This window comes from Palaemon carinicauda, chromosome 27 (assembly GCF_036898095.1).
Source record: "Palaemon carinicauda isolate YSFRI2023 chromosome 27, ASM3689809v2, whole genome shotgun sequence".
NCBI lineage: Eukaryota > Metazoa > Arthropoda > Malacostraca > Decapoda > Palaemonidae > Palaemon > Palaemon carinicauda.
The window spans coordinates 41,186,080-41,204,203 of record NC_090751.1 but is presented as its reverse complement, the minus strand read 5'-3'; the positions used below and the strand labels follow the sequence as shown (position 1 = coordinate 41,204,203).

The following is an 18,124-nucleotide window of genomic DNA, read 5'->3' as shown; positions in this document are numbered from 1 at the left end:
TGTGTGGTATTTGCTCCAAATCTTACCTTGGAGAATGTGCACTTGGAGCCAGGTGTTTAAATTGCAGCTCGAATCACAAATCCACAGACAAGAGCTGCAAGCTATATAAGTTGGAGGAAGCTGCCCTCAACAAATGAAACTTAGAACATATAAGTGTGACCCATGCCAAAAGACTATTAAATGAATCAAATACATATGCTAAGGCATTAAAATCAAACCAACCTAGCACTGCCAATAGCTTAAAAAAAGTATACTATCTGACAAAATGTCAAATAACGAGGTAACCATATTACCTCCTGAGGCTTTACCACGGTGTATTAACACTAGGTCATTGCCCATTGCTGTACAGCCTTCAGCCGCCATTACAAAACATAATACAAACCTCTCTCAGGCCATGTCCTTGCCTGATCTGATGGAGGTTCCACTTAAGACTAACTTACCTGATGCACCTGTAGTGGGAAAGATGCAAAAACCTCGAATCCCACCATCTATTAATCGTAAAAGAGAGAGACCTCCATCTCTCTCCACCCTCCATTAGAAACGTTAAGGTTATGACATCAAATAAATTTGATGTTTTGTCTGTTGATGTTTCTAATGAACCAGAAGATAAACTGAATAAATCAGAAATTCAAGTTGAGGTCCACCATCCACCTCAACAAATAGATCAAAAGGATACAAAGAAAAACACAAACGTAAAACCCAACATAACAAGACCACCTCTGAAGAAACCTACAGGTAATAATGTTAGATTAAAAACTGCTAATAGGAAGACCTCATCCAAGATGTCTTCCAGAAATAATCCATAGTTTTCTCCTCCATTTTGCAATGGAACTGTCAGGGTTTGAGGGCGAAATATGAAGAACTTAAGCTCCTAATTCATGAGCATTCCTCCATAATTGTATGTCTACAGGAAACTATGCTTGATTCTAACACTCCTAGTCCTCGAGATTAGCTATAGAACACCATATAATCAACAAGCAGGGAGCCATGGCGGAAGTCTCGTGTACATTCGTCGAGATGTTCCTCAAATATCTATGTCTATACGTACAACCCTGCTGGCAGTTGTTGTACAGATTGATATAGGGAGAAAATATACAATATGCTCTCTGTACTTACCTCCAAATGATAATTTATATGATGATTTAGCAGAGGTCATTCAACAACTCCCTAAACCTTTTCTCTTACTGGGAGATATGAATGGTAGACATCCTTTATGGGGTGATGTTTTGGCCAACATAAGGGGCAATATTATCTCATCAATTGTGGAGAATGAGGATGTGGGACTCCTTAATACAGGAGACCCCACACACTTCCATGTTCAGACAGGTACTTTGTCATGCATTGACCTTTCAATTGCAAGCTCTAACTGCCTTCTTGATTTTGATTGGAGGACATTAGATGATTGGCATACTAGTGATCATGCACCAATCATTATAAACACCAACAAGGATCTGCCTATGCAAAGATCGCCACGTTGGAATCTAGACAAGGCAGACTGGGTTAAATTTTCCGAGCTAAGTGAAATCGAAGGGAGAGCAGAACATTTTGAAAGTGTTGAATATGCCATAGACCTACTGAATGGAACTCTTCATACAGCAGGAGTCAATTCAATTCCCAAAACAACAGGGTTATTCAAACGACGACCAGTCCCGTGGTGGTCTTCAGAAATAACTGCACTCCTCAGAGCCACAAGAAGATCTCTAACACGATTGCGTAGACGCAGAACTGATGAGAATTTAACTATGTACAAGAAATGTAGAGCACAGTTCCGTCGTGCCATGAAAGAAGCAAGGCGCCAGTCATGGATGTCTTTTGTTTCCTCCATTAACAGTAGAACACCACCATCTTCTGTGTGGAGGAAAGTAAAAAAGATAGCTGGCAAATTCACCCTCAACCCACCACCAGTATTGAAGGTGAATGGCCAGTATGTAACTGAAGCAAATGAAGTTAGCAATGCCCTGGCTAATCATTTTTCAAATGTATCCAGCAAGTGTGAAGGAGCCCCTGGTCACCAGTATAGGAGCACTGAAGAAAAGAAAATTTTAAATTTTGCAACAAGAAGGGAAGAGTCGTATAATTCTCCTTTCACTGAAAAAGAATTTGATTCCGCACTTGCTCATTGCAACGATACAGCCCCTGGACCCGATGGAATTCCATATGCAATGATTAAACATGTACATTTTATTACAAAGCTATTTATTTTAAGCATTATTAATAGAATATGGCATGATCATAGTTACCCAAGTGTTTGGGAACTATCCATTATTTTAGCCTTTTTAAAACCCGGTAAAGACAAGTTTTTAGCAGCAAACTATCGTCCTATTGCATTGACATCTTGTTTATGTAAAATCATGGAGAAGATGGTCAATGCAAGGCTGATATGGTACCTTGAAAAGAAAGGTATTTTATCACCGATTCAATGTGGATTCCGAAAAATGCACTCAACGACTGATGTGTTGATACGACTTGAGTCTTCTATTTGTGAAGCCTTTGCTTCCAAACAGCACCATGTTACAGTATTTTTTGACCTTGAAAAGGCATATGATACCACATGGAGATATGGTATTCTTAAAACCATTCATGAATTGGGATTGAGAGGAGAGCGGCCACTGTTTATTCTGGCATTTCTTTCACGTAGAGTTTTTCAAGTGAGAGTGGGGGAAACTATCAGAGAGTAAGTGCCAGGAAGAAGGAGTTCCTCAGGGTAGTGTGCTGAGTATAACCCTTTTTGCACTAGCAATTAATGGGATTTCCTCAGCCATTCCCAGGATGTTCTCTCAACATTATTTGTGGATGATCTCTCAATATCATTTGCTGGCACTAGAATAGCAATGGTTGAGAGAAAAATCCAACTCTCTATTGATAAAAATATCCAGTGGGCTGACATGAATGGATTTAAGTTCTCAACAAGTAAAACTACCATTGTCCATTTTTGTCGTATCCGGGGAGTACATCCAGACCCGGATATATACATTAAAGGTCAACAGATACCATGTGTATCGGAAACCAAATTTTTAGGTTTGATATTTGACTGTAGACTTACATGGGTTTCTCACCTAAAAGCGCTAAAAGCTAAATGTGTTGAAGCTCTGAATATCTTAAAAGTATTGTCCCATACATCATGGGGGGCAGACCGCAATACTATTTTAAAATTATACAAGGCCTTGATTTTTTCCAAAATTAGTTATGGTTGTGAGGTATATTCTTCAGCCCCCCCAAGCCGGTTAAAAATATTAGATTTGATACATCATGCAGGTATTAGATTGTCTACTGGAGCTTTTAAAACCTCGCCTATCCCAAGTCTCCTTGTTGATGCTGGAGAGTTACCTCTAGACCTTTACCGAATGTCTTCCATTCTTCGGTATTGGTTTAGATTGCAAAGACTCCCTAACTCTCTAGCCTTTCAGACTGCAAGCCTTGTAAGACACGCATCATACTTTGAGTTGCACCCAAAATCTCCTCAACCTTATGGCTTTCGGGTGAAACGATTATTAAATAGTCTGGATATAATTAGAAATAAGGTACTTCCATTCAAGGTATCATCAACGCCTCCATGGAAGTTACCAGAGACATCTTTTTGTAAATATTTTATTGGAGATAAGAAGAATATGTCAGACCTAGAAGCCAGGTCTCTTTTTAATGAACATGTTAAAGAACATAGAGGATCAACTTTTATCTATACTGATGGCTCCAAATCTGATGCTGGCGTTGGATTTGGAGTACATAGTAATGGTTTTAATTGTAGAGGTGCACTTCCTCTGACCGCTTCCATATTTACTGCTGAACTGTGTGGCATATTAACCGCTATTGAGAAAATAGCGTTGGAGAAGGAGGGTAATTTTACAATTTTTAGTGATGCAAGGAGTGTCCTTCAAGCTATGGAAGTTTTTAATTCTAATAACCCTTTAGTTTTAAAGATTTTAGAATGGCTTTTCCTTATTGGACGGAGAGGTATAACAGTTCAATTTTGTTGGGTTCCAGCACATGTAGGTGTGTCCGGGAATGAGAAGGCAGATTCGCTGGCTAAGGAGGCTGCATCCGAGTTGCTGCCAAGAAGGTATCCCATTCCCTGTAATGATTTCTTACCTGACATCAAGAAATTGGTTTGCAATAATTGGCAACAGCAATGGGATAGTCAAGATGGCAATAAAATGAGGGAAGTAACAAATGACATATCTCCTTGGAGGTATAATATGATGCCCCGTAAATGGGAGACGTCTCTTTGTCGTCTCCGTATTGGTCACACTCGGTTGACACATGAGTTTCTGCTGAAGGGCCAACACCAACCGTATTGTGACAACTGTTTAGTACCTCTAACAGTAAGGCATTTGTTAACCGAATGCCCCAATTATAACAACTTGCGGAATAGATATTTGTTTGAGGCTCGAGGTGAGGGTGGCAGGTTCATCCTTGCCAAGATTCTTGGAAATGAGGTGTCATACCATGCAAGTGGCATTTTTCAATATTAAACTTACCCGATGATCATGTAGCTGTCAACTCTGTTGCCCGACAGAAATCTACGGTCGGGATACGCCAGCGATCGCTATACAGGTGGGGGTGTACACAACAGCGCCATCTGTGAGTAGGTACTCAAGTACTTCTTGTCAACAAGAACTCAATTTTTCCTCTGTCGTGCCACCGGCAAGACCTACTAATACGCCGTCCCTAACTGGATTTGTTTTCACAACTTTTTGGTGAAGTACACTATTCCAGTTTTGAGCTTTCGCTATGCAGGGGTTTTATCTTCATTTCAAAACTTGAACTCGTTTTGGATAGATTTAATTATGGTGACGAAGAGAGTATGGACTCTCTTTCACTTTTAAATGGCCGACCCTTCCCTTAGACGGAAGTGTTGGTGTCGAAGAGAGTATAGACTCTCTTTCACTTTTTATGACCGACCCTTCCCTTAGACGGAAGTGTGTTTAGGTTTTTGGTAATTTTGCTTAACAAAGTTATAGATTTAGTTTATATCTCTCCGCCATTTATAGGCCTCTTCGATTAACTTTCCATTTATTATAAACTTATAAAACTTAATTTTTATGTTTGTTTATATGCGACCTTTCCTAATAGTAGGCGGTCCTTACTTGGAACCGAAGTTAATTAACATTGAGCCCGTCATATCGTATTTCCTGTTAAGAATTTATGCTATTTTAATTTTAATGTTTTTGAAAGAATTTTTTTGATAGTCTCGTACTGTTTTCAAAGATGAACTAACGTTCAGTTTAGTCTCCGCAGTTGTTGACGTTCAGAACGTTCAACATGCGCTCTATCGTTACGATAGAGAGAGAGTATTTCACGGTTTCACGTTGCAGTAAGAGTAAACCGATTCTAGCGTTTCGTTCATTCTTTCTTAGCTTAAATGGTTTTAATTCTAATAAAGGAACCTTTTATTTGGAAAACCTTTCAGTTTTTTTCCTTTAACAAATAATATGTTTTAACGATATATAATTGGGCTCATCTCTCAGGTTCTAAGTCAAGAGAGAGAGAGAGAGAGATAGAGACGGAGGGAGAGAGAGGAGAATAAACGTTTCGTTCAAGCGGGTAACGTTGTTCTCGTTTTTTACTCTTCTCCCTAGTCGCTATAGGGGAAGAAGGTAAAACGTTTCTAGAGTTTTATTCTTGTTCCCAGGCTTTATGCGGTGAGAGATTTTAAACGTAGTTTATTTGATCGAGTGTTTAGTCTCTTTTTCCAGCCACTGAATTCTTTATCTTTCATTATGTTTTTCTGTTACATTGTAAAACTGTTTTCGCAATTACTACCTTTTAATGAAGGATAGGATTGCGTGTTTCAGGTACAAATCACTTAAAGTTTCGAGTTCAGTGAAATAAGTGCAAACAGAAAATCAAAAGTGATGAAGTGATATGCGCAAAGTGTTACAGTGTTGCGTTCGAGGGTTCGTTTGTTCGTGCCAGTTGTTCACCTTGTCCGATACCTCTTACAAGCTCCCAAGCCCAGGGGAGAAGTAATGTCGAAGGACTTATGGGTTCCACAGGTCTTGATCGACGAACAGACGTTTCCCTCCGTGGTTGCGGGTGTATCTACACACGTTGCCGACGTGATCACCCCACCCACACAAAGACGAGAGAGCCCATTTATTCCTCGTCTGCGGAAGAGGTTTCTCGCAGAAACCATGGACCAAATCTTGCAGCTTTTAAGTGCAAGTCGGTCCCTTCCGCGCAAGTCCAACGGCCTAGGTGTAGCCACTGGGTCAGTTCGGACTCGCTGCAGTACGACAACTGCACACCTCCCAAGAGAGGCAAGGTGGTACCGCAACAGGCAGTAACTCCGTCTGTTGCCGCACCAGCTGTTTTAGACCCTCAGTCACAACGGACAGTAGCTCCGTTTGTTGTTGTCTTTCATAGATCCTAGTGGTCCATGCTGCAGACTATACAGTCTCAGCTTGCTCCTTCATGCAGGAGTATCGTGCTGGAAGGTTGACAATGCACCTGTTAACCTACAACCCGCCGAGGTTGTGCGCTCAGCAGATACTGCGGCTGCCTGCTCCCACACTCCACCTGTGAGAGCTCCACCACCGATGCGCAGTCCACCCTGCCAGACGCATGTTCTTGCTGCACCTTCTGTTAACATGCGTGAGCTACCGCATCAGCAGTGGGAAGGTTCTGTAGAGCTGCCGGGTTCCAGCACTATGCGGCATTCTCCGCAACCCATGCAGCATGCGCCGCATACCTTACAGCATGCTCCGCAGACCATGCAGCATGCGCCGCATACCTTACAGCATGCTCCGCATACCATACAGCATGCTCCACAACCCACCGCAGCCCCTCCCACACACCAGCCCTCTGCTTTTGTTGTTGCCAGCTCCCACGACTGTGGAGAAGGTTGACGATGCACCCGTGGGCCTACACCTCCCATGGTTGTGCGCCCGGCATGGCTTCCTGCTCTCACACTCTTGTTGTGAGAGCTCTTCCACCCATGCACAGTCAACCCTGCCAGATGTATGATGACTCCCACACACAGAGCACTCCGTTGCCGTGCGTGAGCTACCACAAGCTGCCGTGTTTTGACACGGTGTGTCAGCCTCCGCAACACACTGTGGTTACCGCCACTCGCCCGCAGCTAACTAGTCAGTCAGGAGTTGAGGCTTCCCCACACAACTTTGGTTGTTGTCAACTCACAGACTGTCAAACAGTTACATGACGTTGCCTTCTGGTCTGCTACTTATACACCAGTGCTGTATGTCCTCACGCTCCTGTTGTGGTTGACAGTTCAGTTTTTGACAGTTCACAGACTGTCAAGCAGTTTCATAACGTTGCCTTCTGGTCTGCTGCTTTTGCACCAGTGAAACCCTCACTGAGAGAACCTAGCTTTTCTCGGATATGGTTCCTGTAGATGAGAAAGTGCTGTTCTCCCTCCTTCTGATATTCCCTTGAGGACTCTGTCATTTGGAGAGGAGCCTTAAGCTGCTTAGCCTCCTATGGACTTTAATTTAAGCATAACATGCTTCCAGGGAGGGTAAATGGTTCCGCTTCAGTCGCTAACCCCGTCTGTTGCCTCACCTGCTCCCATAGACCTTGGGCTTTGTTGCAAGACATGCAGTCCAAGCTTAGTCCTTGATAGAGGATTTTTTACGGAGAAGAACCTTCTTGCCAACGACCTTCCTACCGGTTGGTTGTACGCCCTGTTGACGCTGAGGTATCCTACTCGCGTCCGCCAGTTGAGATGGTTCCTCCACCGGTGCGACCCAGTGTGGGTTGCCAGTCGCATGTTGACGTTAAGCTACTCTCGGAGGTGGTTGTGGACGTTCAGTGTGTCACTGGGAAGACGGTCAACAACCAGCAGAGGTGACTTGTTGTGACGCAGTGCGGCAACCTCAGCAACCCGATAAGGGGTTGTCTGTACTACCCAGACAGTCTAGACAGTTTCGGGTTGTCGCTGTACTTCCTCGCATCCCCATGGTTGGCAGTTCACAGACTGTGCAGCAGTACCATGATCTTGTGTCCGGCTCAGTCACGCATCCACCAGTGCGACCGGATTCAGCGAGTCAGACGTTGCCCACTCCGTTGCCGTTTCCTCATCAGTTTCGGATGATGAACCCTCTGATGAGAACATGGCTGAACAAGAAGATCAATCCCCAGCCCTGCTATCCATCCAGAAGATGCTGAAGAAGGAATACGGCCCTGTCAGGCTGTGGATGAGTCTGGTTAGGACACTGTCATCCGTGGTTCAATTGGTGTCACTTGGAAGACTACACCTCCGTCCTCTTCGGTTACATCTAGTTCTTCACTGGAAAAGGACAAGACGCTAGAAGCGGTCTCGATCCCGGTTTCCGGAAGATAAGTCTGGTCTAACCTGAGGAAAGGACTTTATCAACCTTTTATAGGGTCTTCCCCTGACTGTTCAGACTCCCAACCACGTTCTCTTCTCAGACGCATCGGACGTAGGCTGGGGTGCGACCTTAGGCGGTAGGGAATGCTCGGGATTATGGAACTCGAGTCAAAGGACAATGCATTTTAACTGCAAGAAGCTTCTGGCAGTACGTCTGACCTGGAAAAGCTTCAGGTCTCTCCTTCAAGACAAAGTAATGGAGGTCAACACGGACAACTCCCTGCTTTGATGTTCATCTCCTAGCAAGGAGGGACCTACTCTCTGACATGGTGCGAGTTCGCTAGTGACCTCCTCTCCTGTTCAACAGGTCTAGACTTTTCACTAGTAACAATTTCTTCCAAGGCAACTTGAATGTCTTAGCAGTTTGTCTCAGTAGGAAGGGACAATAATTCCAACATATTGGACCCTCCACAGAGATGTATGCAAGAGACTTTGGGTCACCTGGGGCCAGCCAACCATAGATCTCTTCGCAACCTCGATGTCCAAGAGGCTCTCAATACTTTGCTCACCTATCCCGGACCCAGCAGTGGTGCTTTTAGATGCCTTTCTACTAGATTAGTCTCATCTAGATCTATATGCATTCCCTCCGTTCTAGATTGTCAACAAGGTACTGCAGAAGTTTGCCTCTCACGATGGGACAAAGTTGACACTAGTTGCTTCCCTCTGGCCCGCGAGAGAATAACTTACCGAGGTACTTCGATGGCTAGTAGACGTTCCCAGAACTCTTCCCCTAAGGGTGGACCTGCTACGTCTGCCACGCGTAAGAAGGTACTCCAAGGCCTCCACGCTCTTCGTCTCTCTGCCTTCAGACTATCGAAAGACTCTCGAGAACTAGAGGTTTTTTCGAAGGAGGCAACCAGAGCGATTGTTAGAGCAAGGAGAACATCCACCCTTAGAGTCTACCAATCGAAGTGGGAAATCTTCCTAAACTGGTGCAAGTCAGTATCCGTATCCTCGACCAGTACCTCTGTAACTCATATAGCTGACTTCCTCTTATATCTGAGGAAAGAGCGATCTCTTTCAGCTCCCACTTTCAAGGGTTACAGAAGCATGTTGGCATCAGTCTTCCGTCACAGAGGCTTAGATCTTTCCAACAATAAAGATCTACAGGACCTCCTTAAGTCTTTTGAGACCACGAAGGAGCGTCGTTTGGTTACACCTGGTTGGAATTTAGACGTGGTTCTAAGATTCCTTATGTTAGACAGGTTCGAACCACTTCAATCAGCCTCCCTGAAAGATCTCACCTTTAAGACTCTTTTCCTGATATGCTTAACCACAGCTAAAAGAGTCAGTGAGATTCATGCCTTCAGCAAGAACATCGGATTTTCATCCGAAACTGCTACATGTTCTACATCTTGGTTTTCTAGCCAAACACGAGCTGCCTTCTCGGCCTTGACCAATATCGTTCGTTATTCCAAACTTATCGTATGGTTGGAAATGAACTAGAAAGAGTATTATGTCCTGTAAGAGCTCTTAAGTTCTATTTAAAAACCTTTACGAGGCCCGTCTGAAGCTTTATGGTGTTCAGTTAAGAATTCATCTTTGCCTATGTCAGAGAATTCTTTATCCTATTATTTTCAGACTGTTAATACGAGAAGCTCATTCCCTTCTGAATGAGGAAGACCAAGCTTGGCTGAAGGTAAGGACACACGAAGTTAGAGCTATCACAACTTCCGTGACCTTTTAATAAAACAGATCTCTGCAAAATATTTTCGACACAACCTTTTGGAAAAGCTAATCAGTGTTCGCATCTTTTATCTTAAGAATGTCCAGTCTCTTTACGAGAACTGCTACACTCTGGGACCATTCGTAGCAACGAGTGCAGTAGTGGTGGGGGCTCCACCACTACAATTCCCTAATTCCAGAACCTTTTTAATCTTTCTCTTGAAATATTTCTGGGTTGTCCGGAAGGCTAAGAAGCCTTCCGCATCCTGGTTGATTTGGCGGGTGGTCAAATTCTTTCTTGAAAAGCGCCTAGATTAGAGGTTGTGATGAGGTCCTTTAGTATGGGTTGCAGCCCTTCATACTTCAGCACCTAGGAGTCGCTCAGCATCCTAAGAGGATCGCTAGGCTCAGTAAGGAAGACGTACTTAAAAAGGCAGAGTAATGGTTCAAGTCGACTTCCTTACCAGGTACTTATTTATTTTATGTTTGTTATTTTGAATAACGGCTAAAATAAGATTCGGGATACTTAGCTTCTTTGTTAACATGTATGCTGGTCTCCACCCACCACCCTGGGTGTGAATCAGCTACATGATCATCGGGTAAGTTTAATATTGAAAAATGTTATTTTCATTAGTAAAATAAATTTTTGAATATACATACCCGATGATCATGAATTTAAGGACCCGCCCTTCCTCCCCATAGAGAACCAGTGGACCGAGGAGAAAATTGAGTTCTTGTTGACAAGAAGTACTTGAGTACCTACTCACAGATGGCGCTGTTGTGTACACCCCCACCTGTATAGCGATCGCTGGCGTATCCCGACCGTAGATTTCTGTCGGGCAACAGAGTTGACAGCTACATGATCATCAGGTAAGTATATTCAAAAATTTATTTTACTAATGAAAATAACATTTTTAGATTTATTTCAGAAGCAGGTCTTCTGAAAAATATTTAACTTTCATGACATTCAATTTTTATGATTTTAACTGAATACTCTTTAATTTTTTATTTTATTTAATTTTTTATTTTTGTATACATAAATTAAATGTTACCTGCGTCAATGACCTTAGATGTCAGGATGCCTGAAAACTTTAAATCATTCATTCATTCATTCATTCATTCATTCCTGCGGGAGGCAGTCGTGTAAGAGCGATTTTGTCCATACCACTTTGGTGTGTGTTAGCGCAGACCCGAGCCTCGAGAAGTTGTGTACAGTATTGTGCACCCATCACTGAGCGCTAGTGAGGTGGGTGGCCGTTCTCCTATGCCTAATGAAGGGTTGCTTGCCGTAGTACCCATAATTAGCTTGCGAGACCCTACTCACCAGTGCACAGAGCTTCAGCTTCCTGTCGCTTCAGGTACAATCTACTTAGGTAGCATGCGCATACTTATCTGTACTTATCGTAACAGGTGTTAGTCAACACTCGCCTCGTTAATGATCTTCCGAGACCCAACTTGCCAGCGCACAGAGCTCCAGCTTGCTGTTGCCTCGGTTACAATCTACTTCTGTAGCACATACTCACTTGCACCCACAGGTGCTCACACCTTACCTGTACCTATCTTTACAGGTGTGAGATGATACTCACCTTGTTAATGTTCGCGCGTATGCCTGAGTTCGCTAACGCTCACAAGAGTTCGCTAATGCTCACCAGAGTTTGCTAATGCTCGCCAGAGTTTGCTAATGCTCGCCAGAGTTTGCTAATTCTCGCCAGAGTTTGCTAATTCTCGCCAGAGTTTGCTAATTCTCTCCAGAGTTTGCTAATTCTCGCCAGAGTTTGCTAATTCTTGCCAGAGTTTGCTAACGCTCGCAAGAGTTTGCTAACGCTCGCAAGGGTTCGTTAACGTTTGCTCCCTTCAGCTGGGCTTTCTAGCGAAAAATGAGAATCCTTCTCGACCTTGGCCTAGGTCTTTTAACATCCTAGGGCTATCTCACTAAGTTGGGCGTGAGAAGGAGAGAGGCCTTTGTCCAGTAAGGGCTTTAAAATTTTATCTGCACTCGTCCAAAAACCTGAGAGGACAAACAGACAACCTCTGGTGTTCTGTTAAAAAACCCGCTTTACCATTATCAAAATATGCTTTAGCTTTTTTCATCAAGGACTTGATAAGAGAAGCTCACCAGAATTGTGAGGAAAAGAGTTTCCCTATCCTTAAGGTGAAACCACATGAGGTTAGAGCAGTTGCAACTTCTATGGCTTACAAGCATAATAAATCAATGAAGTCAATTTTAGAGGCTACGTTCTGGCGAAGTAAATCAATCTTCGCAGACTACTATCTCAAAGATGTACAGACCCAGTGTGAGGATTTCTGTTCCCTGGGTTCGCACGTTACCTCCGGCGTCGTAGTTGGAGAAGGGTCTACTGCCTCTTCCCTATAACTTATTATATACCCTTGCCTTTTTTCTTGTATTTGTGTTCACAGGTTGTCTGTGAAGGTTGTCGCAATCTTCCACAGTCTGGGATGCAAGTCAAGTTAGTTTATTTTTAGTGTTTTTTAAAACATTTTGGAGTAGGTGGTCAGATTCAGTATCCATGGCTATGCCAGGTTTGCAAGGGTGGAGGTCTAGCCCCGCTAAGGTCGAGGACCTTGTGGCAGCCCCTCAGAGACTTTTAAAGCCCCCTGAGTGGATCACCGAGTCTCTTACGGAACGCAGGCAAAATGAGGCAGGATAATTGTGAAGCCAGCTTCCTTATCAGGTAAGAACCAGACTGTTAGTACTACTAATTGTAGCTATTAATAATTATACGAATTCCCAATTGGATGAGGTTTTCGACCCACCATCAATGGTGTCAATCAGCTATATATATGTAACTACCAGGGAAGTTACATATTTAAAAATGGTATTTTTATTATAAAATAACTTTTTGAATATACTTACCTGGTAGTTACATGTATAAAAGGGCCTTCCCTCCTCCCCTCTGAAAACAGTGGCATGGAATTTCTGAAGAATGTTAGGTATGATTCTGGTAACCTATGGGAGATGGCGCTCATGTATGACCACGTACTGTCATGGCAGTGATCGCCGCGAAATTTGAATTTCTGTCGTGCCTCGTTGAAACGCAGGATTTAAGCTATATATATGTAACTACCAGGTAAGTATATTTAGAAATTTATTTTATAATAAAAATACCATATTACTTTCACACCCTGCTTCCATCAAGACATAACCCATAGGAACCTAGATACTGTTTAGATAGATTCTGCTGTGGCTGCACAAAATGTGTTCAAAAACACCCCAGCTCCCTTGTAGGATGATTAGCAGTCAGTTGAGGACAGATGTTACCCAGTAGTAAGCTTAGAATGAATGTACAGGTGACTGGCCTCTTCATACTTCATTCTCCCCTCTTGAGGTTTTCAGCAACTGAGAAATTCAAACTGACCTCCTCTGACATTGTCCCTTGTGTAACCTGATATATTTATATATTTCTGGGTCGAACCTGTGACGGCCGGCGAAAAAGTCCTTCTTTGTACTTTTTCTGATATAAATCTTCCAAATATACCAGAGAAAATTAAAAGCATGGAATGCAGAGGTTACAACCCTCGCGCGAGCACCTTGTTGGTGTCGTATATCTAACAAGGGCGTTTGTAAAACACTATTCACAGGCTGTCTTCCATTTAGATAATCCCTTCATCAAAGGGGGAGGGCCGTGACAGGCCCTAGAGAATACAGTTGGGTTACCCTACCGACACCCACCACTCGCGCTCACTAGGTTATCCTTCTGTGTTGGACTTGCCAGCAAAGTTTATAAGTGTTTTGCCCAGTGTTTTTCGAAGTGATTGTCGTTAATTCAACATGACTGACGTTGATACTTCACCCTTACCAATGTTAAGTACCATAGTTTGTTTTGGCAGCTTTTGACAGTACCGGGCATTTGTTCTGTTTCCAATATGGTGGTTTTTAGTTTTGGAAGCGATTGTCTTGCCGAGGTATCGGCAGCCATTTTGGGTTATGTTCGCTTCGGTAAATATTCTAGTTAATTTTGCCCATCTGGTACTCTGTCATCTTGGTTATATCACTTACGTTTTATGGCCTTTTATTGTTATCATTAATTTTTACTATGGTATTTATTTGCTTGCAAGTCCAATTTGGACCTACGAAGAATAGCGATTTAAAGAATAGCGAATTAAAGTTTAGCGATTTAGTCTGTTAGTTTGTTCTCGCCTCAGAGGCTTCGATTTAGACTATATCCTTGTTTTTTTGTTATGTTATTCTTCGTTCTTGGTTATTACTAAGAAAAACAATAAATTTTATTAATGTTCTTGTTTTATTGTGTGATGTTAGTTTTTTATTATGTAACCTTGAGAGCGAAAACAGAGACTGCTCGTTCCCTGTTCTACAGATATGAGTTATCCCTTCTCTCGTTTTCTTTGTTAGCTCGAGTAAGAGAGGTGAATTTCCCGTTCTCCGTTTTTATACGATCACGAGTTATTCAAGCCTCCTCTTAGTATCAGAGTTGATGATAGTACCTTGAGGTTTTCAGCAACTGAGAAATTCAAACTGACCTCCTCTGACATTGTCCCTTGTGTAACCTGATATATTTATATATATTTGCTATGTCACTGACCTCCGTCTGCTTCAATGACCTTGGATGTCAAGATGCCAGAGAACTGTAAATCAATCAATCAATCCATCCCCGACCTCCATTCGAGGTGGAGTCAGGCAATGTCTAGGTTAAGTGTCTGTTAATCTCGAGTTTATGTTTACCTTGTCAAATCACAATGCTTAGTTATTGCACCATCGCACGGATTGTCCAGGTTGTTAACTCTTAATGTTAGTGAGGTGACAGGGTGCCTCTAAACACCTCATGTGAATCACAGAGTAGCACCCCAGGTCAGTCACCAGCCAGTTGGTCTTTTGGACTTCCACCCACCTAAAGGGAAGTCTCCACTGTAAAGAGCATAAAGGTTGGTATTTAGTTTCGGAAAAAATGTAATTTAGATATAATTTGTATTTTTCCTAACTATACAAACCTGGAGCTCTATACTCATACTGGTCCCGCTATCATCTCGCCCCAGGAAGTCCTGCCACAATTGCAAAGTGACTTTCAGTTACTAGCGCTGGTGTGAGCAGGGTGTTTGGTTTACCGCTAACTAGCAGAGGGTAATTACCCCTCGTGTAAAAGTCTTATGGCTAGTTTCAGCTGTCACCGAAATATATCTCTTCTGTAAAGAACTCCAGGTTTATATAGTTAGGAAAAATTGAAATTATTTATAAGTTTATTTTATTTTCATTTAGTTCAAGTTGTTCAACTTTCATCTATTCCCTAACACAGGTAAGAATTTAGTTTGAAATTTCAGCAGAATCATCAATGTCATTTATGGAGAAGTAAAACTGTATCATCTGTGAATAATTTATACTTAACTTCATGCCACTGCAGTACTTTTGAGAGATGATAGTATAGATACAGAATAATATTGGGCACTCTACCTTCCCCTGAGGTACCCCTCTGTTTAATGGTTCATATGCCGAATGCGTTTCCAATTTGTATGCAGTAGTTCCTGTCACCCAAGTAGTCTTTTTTTATATTCAAAGGCTTGATCTTCAATACCGATGGACCGTAAATCATTTAGTAAAAGTTTATGCACAACTTTTTAAAAAATACTGTAGCACTAAGATTGAGTCATATCAAGATGCCACATTTGTTCACATCTATCATTTCCCGCATATCATTTACAACAGAACAAATAGTTGTCTCCATGAAATATAATTTTCTGTGTGGTAATTGGTTGTCTGGCAATGCTTTGGTTTTTTTTTTCAAATGACCAGTTAGTTGTTCAAGAATTAAATGATTTATCCCTTTGGAAATAAAGGATAGATTTGAAATATGTCTGTATAAACTTAATTCCTGATAATCTAGAGCACTTTTCAGAACCAGCGTTCGGCATCAATGACCTTAGATGTCAGGATGCCAGAAAACCTCAAATCAATGTGCAACTATAGGCACTTTCTCAGATTTTGGATATTTATACTCATCCATATTAGTATTTACTATTCTTGTAACTATGTCGGCAACACTAGAAAAGTTTCTAACAATTAGAACCAATAAGATTAAATTCAAATTATAAACTTTCAAAGCTGTGTAGTTCTAAAAAGCTGGTCTCAGCACAGTATATTAAACTCCTAAATGGTGTAAATTACAATTGTCTATTTTTACACTTTGAAGGCTATACTTGTCTATGTAAAAGAAAGAAGTTTACAATCTTTGCCAACTTCATACCTGGTACCATGAGGAAAACAGAAAGCAGTATCATGGTGCAGGGTTAGTTAGCGAGATTGAATTGCCTCCACTTTAATTCAGTGGCTTCCTTTTAATTGATAAAATCAATGGATTATACGATATATTTCTGCATCACTGTTGTGTTGTCTTCTTTACTGTAATGTTTGTTCTTTTATTCAGTGTCTGTCTTTCGAGGGACATTGCTGTCATTGCATCTCATGCAGTGCACTAAAGGTATGGATTGACAGTTTTCACAGTTTCCCTGTGGCCCCTATCTACGTCCTCATTTTATCCTTCTACCTTGACCTCGTTCCAACTGCCCTTCTTGCAACTTTCAGTCCAACATCTATTAACTTTTGATATGTACTGTATCTGAGGGGATTTTTTTCCAAGTTTTATTTCTTGGACGAATAGCCTCTCTTACCCTAGTAATGTGCCATATCAATAAAACATACTGATACAGTACTCACTTTGTGCACCTATTGGAAGATATCAATGAAAAAAAAACTGTCTTAGTATATACATTTGAATATTTATACCCCTTTGTCTACCAACTCACATTTTGGGATGTGCCATAAAACGATTAATTGGCAACACATCAATATCCAGACTAAGCAAGTCTGAGACTAGCTGCGAGGACCATTTTATCTATAATTGGTGTAGGCCTACTCCCCGTGGAAAAAAATCCCTGGCTTTGAATCCAAGTACTAACACAGGGAGTTCATTGAAATCTTTTCAGATAGTTTAAAGTATTTGAAAAGGTAGCGTTGTCCTCATCTTTTATACCAGAAAAAAATATGATTATACCATTCACAAACATAAATGTGATATTTTAATCTTATTCTCTGTTTTAATACTTCAAATGTAATATTACCAATGCAATGACGATACTGGTAACCTCATCAAGAATATTACTCATAAAACCATTTTTTAATGAGTAGGGTTAACATGAAAGCACCAATCTCATATCATACATTAATCAATGTGAATTTTGTCGTATTCTTCTTCTTTTTTATATATGAACTCTGGTTATTAGCGTTGTTCTTCCTTTAGATGTTTTTGTTGAGAATTAAGGTTTAAAAGTGTCAGTTATCTTGATCTCTAAAGATGAAGTTGAATATGTTAGTTATTCTAATGGATAATACTAAATAAATGACTTATGCATCAAATTTATTATCAAAAGTCAGATGAAGAACATTTGGATTAAATATATTTTACTTTTCTTTCAGATACGTTTGTTTACCGGGACATTTGAAATGAAAATGCCGAAGCCAGTAAATAAAAAACTTTCAAATGGACAACTTGATTCCCCTAATAATATGGGAAGGAGATGCAAGCTACTGGAACGCTGATGGCACAAGATTAACTTAACCATATATAAATCAAAGCTGATAACAGGGATGGAAGTTGTAATATTTAACTGCTACCAGTTTAAAGATAAGAATTTAATCTATTTTTTTTTTCTCCAGAAGTTTACACTTCAGTTAGGTTACAGAGTAGATAAAAAATATATATGGAATGTAACTTATATACAGTATATAAAACAGTCCAATAATGCAGAAATTCTTTTGGAAGTGAGATTGTTCTCAAATTATATTTTGGTTAGATAGTCATAAATTTTGTCATTACTATACTGTACATTATTAGTTTGACGTCCGTATAGTATCTGGTCATTCTAGATATACAAATATTTCTAAAATGGTAAATTCTCTAAAAGTCTTATCAATAATGCAGTAGCTAATGTAGGATTTGATGGTATACTTCTATGGGTCATAGATTTTAAATACTTCTTTGGGGCCATAATATTACCTTGAAAGTGTGAACATTTTAGCCAAAAAAAAAAAAAGAATATTAATTATTTGTAAGTCTTATCTCACTTCATATGCGTTCAAAAGTT

At 41.1% G+C, this 18,124-nt stretch overlaps 1 long non-coding RNA gene across 1 annotated transcript in view; it reads left to right on the top strand.

Moving 5' to 3' along the window:
- LOC137621171 (uncharacterized) overlaps window positions 1-17,666 on the top strand; it is a 67,822-nt gene extending 50,156 nt beyond the window's left edge. Inside the window, exon 3 of the long non-coding RNA XR_011040151.1 lies at window positions 17,457-17,666. This is a non-coding gene — a long non-coding RNA (uncharacterized lncRNA). The remainder of the gene's footprint in view (window positions 1-17,456) is intronic.
- Window positions 17,667-18,124: the final 458 nt, after the last annotated feature.